We start from the raw sequence: 12,939 nt of genomic DNA on the forward strand, positions 1-12,939 counted from the left end.
CAAAAAATAATTACAATGATAAAAATGAAACTTGTTTACGTATTTAAGCAATTGATATTTTACACAACGTAAATTTTTCTTGAGAAATTTGATTCCAACACGAGGCATGTAATCAAGCATTTAAATTTGCAAGAAATTAAATTAAAACATATTGTAAATTCACAAAATGTCATAAAACTTAAACATAAAAAATCAATGATGATTATTTAAGTAAACTTGGATATTCTTGAACAACCATAAAATGAGTAAATTCACACTTTCTAAGAAACTAAAATTTTTGTTTTGCAAAATAATAAAACCAACACAGTCTAGAACAAAACTAAAAAAAGGGGGGAAACAAAGTGAAGCTAGGGGGTCTTAATTATGTAGAGTTCTCTTGGATTGACAACATAATTTGGGGCTACATTTAAAATCTCATCGCTTGTTGAAAAAATGGGATTCATTGAGCCACATTTGGCACATTTTCAGGTTGCATCCGTTGGTTCAATTTGGAAGATCAAAATCGAAATCAAATATTTACTTGCCAAAAATTGATGCTCAGGGTGAATGAGAAATTAAAGTTCCAAGTGGACCATTGAAAAAAGGATATAGGTATTGTTGGGAAACCAATTAAGGTTGTCCCACATGGGAAAAATCATGAAAGCATATATCACTTTATCTATGGTTACACTTTGAAAGTGTGTAAACAAGTGTAGTATAGATGCTCTCTCCACATACACACGCAAGGGAGTGCAAATCAAGAACCAAATCAAAACTTTGGACTTTGAGCTTGTGTGAGGGTGCGACCTACATACACTAATATCGGATCAAATGGACCAAAAATTAGCCCCTTAGGAGTATCCACATTTGGCTTTCAGTTCATATGAATTAATTAATTTTTTTTATTCCAAATGACTGCTTAAATTCTGAAACTCTAAATTGTTGAAACTCCTGTGGTTATATCCATTTCAATGGCTGCTAATGGACAATATAAATCACTCATTCATGGAGAATTGGCCTATGTAATAGCTCGTTTTCCCACTATTTCACACCCAGATATTCAAGCATTGTCTTACTTACTGTACAGTTTTACAATCCTTTGTTTGTCCAGAATTTCATTGTTCCCGTGCAATTTTGGTGATATTGTTCTATCACAGATTATGCACGTTGAAGTAGAAACTGCAGTGCACATATTCTACTGGTTCTTTCGTTGTATCCTGAAAAATAGACGCTCATTAAATTCGAAACATTTACGGTGAATGAGCAAATCTGTTTTAAGGACATTGTGTTTACACATGCCTCGGTTTGCTAAATCTGTTCCCTTTAACGACTATGCATTTCTATAGTTTTATTTCATACTTGTATTCTTTCAGAATAATAAATTGTTGAGTTTCCAAAAAAATTTCATGTATTACTATTTTATTCATATCTGTGATTATACTTCCAATTTGTTCTTCTTCTGAATCTTGTTCTACAAAATAATTTTACAACAAACTTAAAACATACTAGGTAAAAAAAAAGAAAAAAAGAGAACAGAACAAATGTGTTCTTATATTGTTGATCTCAGAAACCATTATTCGTTTTATTTTCAGAAATGGAAATCGACATGGATCTGACCGAAACCATGGCTCCTTAAAACCTGACTATGGCTCAATGGCCAACTCTTGTTGTGATCCATATTGTAGCTAAATTGTTAAGTCATACTGTGAGCCAAATTGTTGCTATTTCGGTTAACCATGGGAAAAATCGAAGAAGTTCAATAACTTATATTTCAAAAGGTGACAACAGAAAATGTTGTTCTACATGATCACCTTGAATCTTGTGAGGTTCTTGGCTGAAACTGCCCCGAAACTCAATGAGGATGGGGAAGATGTCCAAACTATCAACGCATTTGATACGTGGAAACATTCAGATTTTCTATGCTGAAACAATATCATGAACAATTTGTCTAAAGAGTTATGAGAGTCATTGGATCGAAAATATAAAATTGAGGATGCCGGAGCTAAAAAGTTCATTGTCGACAGATTCTTAGATCTTAAACTGGTGGACTCAAAAATTATAATAAATCAAGTGCAGGAATTCAAGTGATTTTTTACGAAATTCACACCAAGGAAATGAATTTGAGCGAAACTTTTCAAGTAACTGCAATTATTGAAAAGCTGCCTTCGGTATGAAACGATTTCAACAATTATTTAAGCATAAAAGAAAGGAAATGACGTTGAAGAACTATTTGTTAAATTTCAAATTGAAGAAGACAACAAGAGTTCAAAAAAAGAAGCGATTCAATCTTGGTGTGGCTAAAGCCAATATTGTAGAGCATAGTCGAAATTCCAAGACCTACAATTACAAGTCTGGGCCAACTAGTGGCAAAGGGGTCAAGTTAGGACTAAAGAGCGAAATTTCTAAAAATAAATTTTAAGGAAAATGCTCCAATTGTGACAAGTAAATCATAAATCTTTGGAGTGTAATTGTCAAAGAAAAAGAATACACAGCAGATGATGTGTGGATAGAAACAAGAGCTACGAGGCATATTTGCTCTGATAATGAGTTGTTTATTGCATTCGAAGCAACTGAGAATTGAGAAAAGCTGTTCATGGAAAATTTAGAGACTTTTGAAATCAAGGGTCCAGGAAAGATAGTTCTAAAGATGACTTCAAGAAAAGATCCGACTCTTCATAATGTGATGTATGTGTCGAAAATCTACAAGAACCTAGTCTTCAGGTCGCTTCTGATAAGCTTGGTTTTCATATTGTTTTTAAGTCAGACAAAGTTATTTTGTCTAAGAGTGGCATGTTTGTTGGAAAGAGTTATGCTTCTGATGAAATGTTTAAACTCAATGTATTGGTTTTCAACCCGAAATGAATAAAGTTAATTCATCTGCTTACTTGATTGAGTCTTCCAATTTGTGGTTGACTATGACATGTTAATTATGATACATTATGTAGATTAACTAACCCACATTTCAAATCGATTCAAAATATAAGTGCGAAACTTGTGTTGATGCAAAATTGACAAGATCATCATTTAAATCAATTGAAAAAATTACAGAATCATTTGATTTAATTTACAGTGATGTATATGATATAAAATTTGTACAAATAAGATGTGACAACAAGTATTTCATTACTTTTATCGACCATAATACAAAATATTGTTATGCGTATTTGCTTAAAAGCAAAAATGAAGTTATAGAGAAATTTATTCTATATAAGAATGAAGTAGAAAATCAACTTAATAAGAAAATTAAGGTATTGAAAAGTAATCGAGGTAGTGGGTATGAAACACTATTTGCTAAATGTTGTGTACAACATAGAATCATACACAAAACATTGCACCTTATTCATTGTAGCAAAATGGTGTTGATGAATTGAAAAATCATACCTTAAAAGAAATGATAAATGTAATGTTAGTAAATTATGTGTTACTTTAGAACATGTAGGAGGAAGCCGTGTTATTGACAAATTATTTTTCAAATAAGGTACCCTAAAAGAAAATAGAAAAGATCCCTTATGAGTTATGGAAAGAGAGAAAGTCTTCCAATAAATATTTACGAGTATGGAAATGTCTTGCTAAAGTGACTATCTCAACACCAAAGAAGGTAAAGATAGACCCAAAAATTATAAATTGCATCTTCATTGACAATGCACATAATAGTAGTACTTATCCATTTCTTACACATGAGTCTAAAATGCCAGACGTGCACAAAAACACGATAATGGAGTCAAGAAATGCTTCGTTTTTTGAACAAGTATTTTCATACAGATCCAAATAGGAAGCAAGCTCATCTGAAAGGACACGTGAGACTATGATTGGAAATGTCAAGATCAAGAATTAGAAAAGAAAGCTGAGGTTAAGGTTGAACCAAGACGCAGCAAAAGAGAAAGGACGGAAAGTCTTATGATCCTGATTTTTTGACTTATATTCTTGAAAACTCAAAACTTTTAAGTAGTTGTGAACTCTTCAAATAACCTCAATGGAAAAAAGCATTAAAAGTGAAATAGATAACATTCTGCAAAATCATACTTAGGAGCTAGTGGATCTTCTTACAACAAGCAAAAATACTAGCTTATAAATGAATTTTCAAAGGGCAAAACAAAAAAAAAAAAAGCAGGTGAAAATATCGAGAAGTATAAGGCTATACTAATGACAAAAGGAAACAAACAACAAGAAGGCATTGATTACTTAGATACATATTCTCCAGTGACGAGAATAACGTGTATTAGGATGATATTTGCAATTCCCGCTCTATGAAATTTTGAAGTACATCAAATAGATATTAAACCTGCCTTTTTGAATGGAGATTTAGAGGAGGAAATCTACGTAGAATAACCCGAGGGTTTTTCATCGCTAGAGTAGAAAAAGAAAGTTCGTAAATTGATGAAGTAATTGTATGGCTTGAAACAAGTACCCAAATAGTAGTATAAAAAGTTTGATAATATCATGATAGAATGTGGATTTAACATCAATGAGTGCGACAAATCTACTTAGGTCAAAGACAATAAAAATGGTTATGTTATTCTATGTCTTTATGTTGACAAATGCTTATTATTGGTATCAATTATAAGATGATTAAATCTACCAAAACTATGTTAAGTTCAAGATTTGACACATGTCAAAGAGTTTAGCTGATGTGATATTTGGAGTTAAAATTACAAGAACATCAGATGGGCTTGTTCTAGTTAGTCACATTACATGGAAAAATTCTGGAAAAATTTAATAAAGACGATTTTGACAAACAAAACACCGATAGATACAAGCCAGCATCTATCTAAAAACAAATCCGAAAGTATCTTTCAAGTAAAGTAATATAGGATCATTGGAAGTTTGATGACTTCGAGTTTTACAAAATCAGAGATAGCGTATACAGTTAGTAAACTATATAGATAGACGAGTAATCTAGAAGCCGACCACTGGAAATGAATAGTATGAATACTAAGGTACTTAAGATATATTCTTAGTTATGGATTACATTATACTAGATATCCGGCCGTCATTGAAAAGTATAGTGATACCAATTAGATAACTGATATAAAAGACTCAATGTTCACTAATGGATTTGTGTTCACATTGAGAGGTGCAGCTGCATCCTGAAAATCCTCTAAACAAACATTTATAGCCAAATCTACCATGAAATATCAGTTTATAGCTCTAGATAAATGTGGTGGTTACACAACTTCTTAGAGTATATTTCGAGATGGTTAAAAGATGTGCCAATAATTTGCATACATTGTGATAGTCAATCAGCAATTGGAATGGCACAGAGTAACATGTACAATGGACATATACGTTACAGACATAGTACCATAAAGCAATTATTCTCAATTGGAGTTATCTCTTGTGCAAGTTTAAAGGATAACGTTGCGGATCCACTAATCAAAAGGTTAAATAGAGAGTTAATTGGAAAAGCATTAAAAGGAATGAGACTTAAGCCTTTAAACGAATAAGTTAATATAAAGGAAACCCAACATAGTTGTCTAAAGATCCCTAGATTTAGCTTCAAAGAGACAATCTAATTGTAAAGAATTAGTTGTACTACTGTAGGAGATATTACTTCCCGTCCATTCCTATAATATAATAGTGATGCCCAGTAAGGATGAAGTATAAGCAATAGGCTTTTAATGATTCTTTTGCGTCGAAAAACGAGTGAAGTAATATGGGTTACTTGTAATAATAAATCATGTATGTGAGAGAGAAGTGATGTTATTTTTAAGGGATTGTAAGATTCCTAGAAACTTTCGCAGAATCAGACATATATTCACAGACATAAATGAACATAATAATAAAAACTGAATTGTGTTAATAAGAAACTTGTGTGGAGTATATCATCAATTACACAAAAGGCATAAAAGTTCAAAGATATCCTCTCCACTGGTCAGCTTGTCAATAAATATACTTTCACAAGAGAATGTTGAAAGGGTAATACCTACCTATCCTATATAAGTTTCAACTGTTGAACTATATCTCCAAGTCTTTATGTCTTCCATTTCTGTATATCTCCCAATTTACATTCATGTGGAAGATTGTTGAAAAATGAGCTTTGTTGAGCTACGTTTGGCACAATTTTTAGGTAGGACCCATTGGTTCAATTTGGGATATCAAGATTGATTTGTGTTCTCATCAATAAGAACATCGAAATCATATATTTACTTGCCAAAATTTGATAAATAAAAAATTGAAGTTCAAAGTGGATAATTGGAAGATGGATATATGTATTGGAGAGAAACTAATTAAAGTTTGTCACATATAGAAAAATCATAAAAGCATATACCACTTTATAGATGACTACACTTTGAAAGTATGTAATTATGCATAGCTTAGAGGCTCTCTCTACGTATCTGTGCAAAGGGATACAAATCAAGGACTGAATCAAAAATTCGAATCTTGAACTTGTGTATGGACGCAACCTACATACATGAATGTCGGACTAAACGGATTAAAAATTCGCCCCTTAAGAGTGTCCAAGTTTTGCTTTTTGTTCTTATGAATTAATTAATTTTTTCTTTTCTGAAATTCTAAACTATTGAAATTCCTGTTGTTATATCCATTTCAATGGCTGATTAATGGACAATATAACTCAATCATTTATGGAGAATTAGCCTATGTAATAGTTCCTTTCCACTATTCGACAACCAGATATTCAAGCATTATCTTATGGACTGCAAAGTTTTAGAAGTCCTTTGTTTGTCCAGAATTTCATTGTTCCCGTACAGTTTTGGTGATACTGTTCTATAACATATTATGTTTGTCGGAGCAGAAACTGCAGTGCACAGATTCTACTAGTTCTTTCTTTGTTTTCTGAGAAATAGACGCTTGTTAAATCCTCAAACGCTCACGATGATGAAGCGAATATGTTTTAAGGACACTATGTTTACACAAGGCTCGATTTGGTTAATTTGTTCTCTTTAACAGCTATACATTTCTGCAATTTTATTTCATACTCGTGTTTTTCTGAAATAATAAACTGTTCAGTTTGCAGTTTTTTTTCATATATTACTACTTTATTCATACCTACAGTTATACTTCCAGTTTGTTTTTGTTCTAATTTTTGTTCTTATTCTAAATTTCATTTTGCAAATCAATTTTACAACATCGTATCCGGATGATGATCTCTAGGTTTGATACTTTGTTGCTTATCTACAGTTATCCTAAACTATCTCTTTCTTCTTTTTGTCTTGGAGGTTAAATCGACAGCTTCAATCACTTCTTTTCATTCTAGAAGAGCTCTTTCTTGCAGGATGAAATAATTTTCCTACGAAAAGTTTCAATTGTTACTTCAACCACAATATTCTTCATCAGATAATCAAGATTCATTGCCAACCTATTTTGAAGAAGAAATTATAAAATGAAGAAGGGGTTATTCAAATTCTCATTACACTAAAAAGGAAGATTTCTTTAGATATGATTTAATCTCATAAATCGTGATATTAGGAGCATGTTGAGTAATTTGTGGGATTAGCTGCTTTTTAGGATATTAAAAGCTCGTTTGAGTCTCTTTTTTTTTTTTACTCAAAATATATTTTGGAATAGTATTTAGATGGATAATGTGTGGTTAAAAAATAATAAAAACTATGAGAGTTGTGTGTAATATTATTTTATTGAAAATGTGTAGTTAAAAATAAAAGAAAGAAAAAAATATTTTGAAAATAATAAGAACCAAACAAAAGCATTTGTACTACAAGAGATAGTTGTTTTCAGAATAAAATATTGAGTGTAGTAAAAAAAATGGGATTACATATTAATTGGGGTTAGTTGGTGAAATTTCCCTTATTAAAACATGTAGCCCATCATCAAATAAGAAATTGGCCCATTATTACCTATTTTCTCAGTCCAGCCCATTATGACCGACGCAAAGCCATGGCGCACATTAGTAGGGCTGGGCAAATCTCCCGAACCGAACCGAACCGAACCGAACCCGAACCCGAACCCGAACCGAACCCGACGGTTCTTGTCAAATTAAATACCCGAACGGGTATCTGAATTGAGAACCGACGGGTACGGTTCGGTTCTCGGTTCTAGACCTAGAACCGAAGAACCGAATAAGAACCGAATCTTTCTAATTTATTTTTTTTATATTGAGTAAATCAAATTATTTTAATTTTTTTAAACAAATTAACAAATTAATGATTTCTAAATCCAAATTTTTGGCTCAATAATTTGTTTCATTTCTAATTTTTTAATTTTTGACCCAATTACCCATTTTATTGTTTCATTTCTTAGCCAAGCAAGATCAAATCCACTAAATAACCCTAACACCAACACCAAAGTCCGTAACGTTGTCTCGACTCTCGCACTCACTTTCGCAGCCTCGCTAATATTCCAAAACCTATACAATTATCGGTCGATACTGTGACCTCCGATATAACTGTGACCTTTGCCAACCGAAACTTTGATCGTAGTTATCATTTGAACAAAATAGTTTCCTAGTCTTTGACATTCCAAAACCATTGAATGTATCATTAGTTGTATTTATACAATATTATTATAAATATTAAAAAATTTAATTACAGTACAGAACCGAACGGGATCGAACCGAACCGATCCGAACCGAACCGAACCGAACCCGAACGGTTCCATAATTATATTTGGACCCGACGGTTCCATTTACTAGATACCCGAAAAGTTCAGTTCGGTTCGGTTCTCTTTAGAACCGAACCGAACCGACCCGCGCCTACCCCTACACATTAGCCACCAAAATGCGGTCACTCTGGAATCCTACCTACCCATGCCGCCGGTTTCACTCACGGCATGGTGGTTCCCGACAAAAATTCCACTACACCCATCCTTACCCCGCGCACATCTCGACTGTTATTCTCAGAAAATGTCAATTTATGTGTTTATAGGTAATTTATTGAATTTTTTAGTTTATTTTAAATTGTTTTTTCGATTTTCCAGACTTTTATAAAAAAATTTAAATATAGATATGTGTTTCAATTCTAGATTTTTTTTATTACCTATGAGATTGTTTGTTTAAATTTTAATTTAAAATTGTCATCATTATTCCTAACATGATGTAGGATGGTACAGAACAATTATAGGAAAAGGATAAAGAGGAAGAAGAGAGGAGGGGAAAAGGAGAGAAAAAAGGGAAATAATTGAGAGAAATTGAGGGATCAAATTTTGTATTTATTAGTTATTACAAGGACGAAGCTACAGCAACATAGGCGGTGACATAGGGTTTAACCGAATACACATACATAGAGGAGGTTGACAATTTTTTTTATTCAAATGGGACTCGGGACAACGTGAGAAGATGTCACCTCATCGGTCAAAGATTTTTTAGTACTTCAGGAAAATTCTTATTAGAATGTAGAAGACCCCTTTATAGGGTTTCAATGGTCATAATCTTGTAAGAAAATATTTAATAAAAGCTATTAAATCAAAATACTAATTATGTTTCCTAAGAAAAACATCAAAATTGAAAGCTAATTATAATTTCTTCTAATATTCCATCACAACATATGCAGTTTTATTTTGAGTTGATTGATATACATATAATAAAAATTGAGCTGATTAAAAGTGTTTGATCTTTTAATAAATTAGCATTCAGGTCATTACAAACTTTGAAATTAATGTGCAATAAGTTTATTGTGCCAAATTAAGCTAAATTCCACGTTCAATGAAAAATCTTGCTGAAGTTTTTACCTTCCATAAAATATCCATATTTAAGTAGCCAAAGAATTCGTATTGCAATAAAAACTTGAACTCAGAATCTAAATAGGTTTGTTACATTTTCTAATGAATCACATGTTATTATTATTTTTTACTTAGGTGTCCAAACTTCACTCGATTAATCCTGAGCCTTCCCTCCCCCCCCGGATTAGCCACCTAGGTAAATTCAAATACGATCACAGTTTATACACACTTGGTCTAGAGATGCGTTTTTCCTTATTGTAAACCTCCTTTTACGATGTGCGGACAAGACCCCAAAAGGGACGATAAAGCGTACTATAACTTTGCCTTCACAAGACATCTGTCTTTCAACATAAATATTGCCTTCCAGCTATTGCGAAAATTCGAACCTCTGATACTCCGTAAAGAACCATCCTACTTTATCCCTGTCTCATTTCCGTGGAGGCAAATCACAAGTTATTCTTGATTACAAACGTTTACAATTTAGTTTTAAGCTCGGGTGCTCAAGGTCTCATGCTTTGTTAAAGTGTTGGGCTGCCTCACTATTTCCTACTTTGGGCCTCTTATTGAATTAAACCAAAAAGGGGAGCCCAAACTTAACATTTCTCGCGTTTTCTGGTTTCACGATTTATCTGCCTCCTATGTTTGGGTGTGTGCCGTACACGTGGCACACCCCCAGCCGTTAGATAAGGACGGTCCAACTGTTTGATACTTACTTGACCCTTGGTCGTCTGGCTTTTGGCATACGCTCTCTGATTTTCTCTAGAACCTTCAGTCTTTCTCTCTGTGTGGGAGTTCTTTCGTCTCTCTCCTTTCTCAGAAAATGTAATATGAAATCTGTGTGATTTTGAAAGTCCTTTATGTAAGGATTGTAAAGTTGAGTGATATGTGTGATATTGTTGAAATGAAATCTGTGTGAAATAGAGGCTAGAAAAAGATGAAGAAATCCCTGATTTCTTCGAACATCCTGTACTGATTCTTTGTGAAATTAGTGGAAACTCGAGCATATCTCTTGATTGAGGCTCAACGGGTGATTAGGTCCTTGGACTGAACATCCGGGCTCCATTTTGGAGCAAAACATATCTTGTGTTCTTACTTTTGTTTATGCTATATTATTTCTGAAATAATTTTGATTCGAGAATAAATCATTAAACTTCAACATTATATCAACTCTGGGACCAACATGCTTGAACTCATTAGACATGGTTTCTTAATAATGTCATCTCTTGCGAAGATTTTTTTTGCATCTGTTGGGGATCCTAGGAGTTCAAACAACCAAAACAACAATCAACAAACAAGATTCAAGTCAAAATAAAGAAAAACGGGAATGGAAAAATACAACCCCTTTATTCTGCCCATTTCTGTCCAGCTTCTTCTTCTTCTGCCGGCAGCTTCTTCTTGGATTTATGGGTGTTTTTCCAGGCTCAGGAACAGCCCCATGCTATGCGAATTGCCTTCCAAAGAGAGAGGGGAAAAAACCAATGAAGAACCACCACCCTTTTTAATGAAAAACTGAGAGCTCCTACTGTTGCTGCTGGGAATACCCAAAAACGAGAGCTGCCCCCCTTTTATTTGAAAATGGTAGAGCGTACATAATGAAGGGGTAGGAAGAAAGACCATGCCTCTGCCAAAAAAGGGAAGACCTTATTGTGTCAACCTCACTCCCATCAACTCACAACATTGGGTGGTGGGGTTAGGTGAACCATATCCTCACATTCTTCACCTTGGTTCTCCTAACACTCTCTCTTGGTTGCGAATTTGCACATGAAAGAACTGTTCATCATCATCGCCCACCACCTGCAAGAAAAATTAACCAGTGTCAATGTGTAATAAAGATAAGCACAATCTAAATTTACTTGCAGGTAGAATTTTTGTTCCCATGTCAGAGGGATTCCTATCAGTGTGAATTTTAACAAGATTAACTTCACCTTGAGACAGTTTCTCACGTATAAAATGATACTTTACCTCAATATGTTTAGTTCTTTCATGGTAAACAGGATTTTTACAAAGCAATAAAGCACTTTGACTATCAGTAAACATAACAGGTGTATCATGCATGAAGTTCAATTCTTTTAAAATTCCTTTTAACCAAGTACATTCTTTAGCCGCCTCAGTTATGGCAACATATTCTGCCTCAGTACTTGACAAAGTAACTAAAGGCTGCAGCTGTGACTTCCATGTTATACAATTGTCACCTAGTGTAAAAAAGTACGCTGTGGTAGACTTTCTGCTATCCTTGTCACCAGCAAAATCAGAGTCTACATACCCCTTTAGAGTAAGTTTTTCAGATCTCTTTTCATACACTAGACCCAGATTTAATGTACCAACAATGTACCTTAACAACCATTTCAAACCTGCCCAATGAGGCTTTCCTGGGTTTGACATAAATCTGCTCAAAAAACTTATAGCATAGGCTAAGTCAGGCCTGGTTGTTATCATAGAGAACATGACGGAACCTATAGCATTAGCGTAGGGTATGTTCCTCATTTCTCTAAATTCCTCCTCAGTCTTAGGAGATTGTGCACCAGAAAGATTCATATGAGCTGCTAAGGGAACGTTCACAGATTTTGATCCATTCATACCAAATTTGGTTGTGACTTTGTTTAGTTAGGCTTCTTGGGAAATGACTAGTCTATTTTCAGACCTATCTCTCTTTATAACCATCCCCAAATCTTCTTAGCACTCCCCAAATCTTTCATATCAAATTCTGATTTTAAAAGGTTCTTCATCTTAGTGATTTCAGTCTTACTTGAACTTGCTAGAAGCATGTCATCTACATACAGCAACAAGTAGACCTCACAGCCCTCCTTACTATCATTATAGTACAGGCATGCATCATATTCACTCCTTTTAAAACCTATCTTCAGAACATAGGTATCGAACCTTATATACCACTGTCTAGGGCTTTGTTTAAGCCCATACAGAGATCTTTCTAATTTGCACACACAGTTAGTTTTACCTTTCACCTCAAAACCTTGAGGCTGACTCATGTAAATATCCTCTTCCAATTCCCCATGTAGGAAAGCAGTCTTGACATCTAGTTGTTCCAGTTCCCAGTTGTACTGAACAACCAATGCAAGAACCAACCTGATTGTTTTGTACTTTATCACAGGAGAGAATATCTCATTGTAATCAACCCCCTCCTTTTGAGTGAACCCTTTCGCCACTAATCTGGCCTTATACCTAGGAGGATCACTAGGATTATTTCCTTCTTTCAATTTGTAAATCCACTTACATTGAACTATCCTATGATCCTTAGGTTTGTTAACTAACTTCCAAGTTTTATTCTCCATTAGAGATTCCATTTCTTCCCGCATAGCTTTTAGCCAA

The sequence above is a fragment of the Olea europaea genome, unplaced genomic scaffold (assembly GCF_002742605.1).
Source record: "Olea europaea var. sylvestris unplaced genomic scaffold, O_europaea_v1 scaffold1474, whole genome shotgun sequence".
NCBI classification, from domain to species: domain Eukaryota; kingdom Viridiplantae; phylum Streptophyta; class Magnoliopsida; order Lamiales; family Oleaceae; genus Olea; species Olea europaea.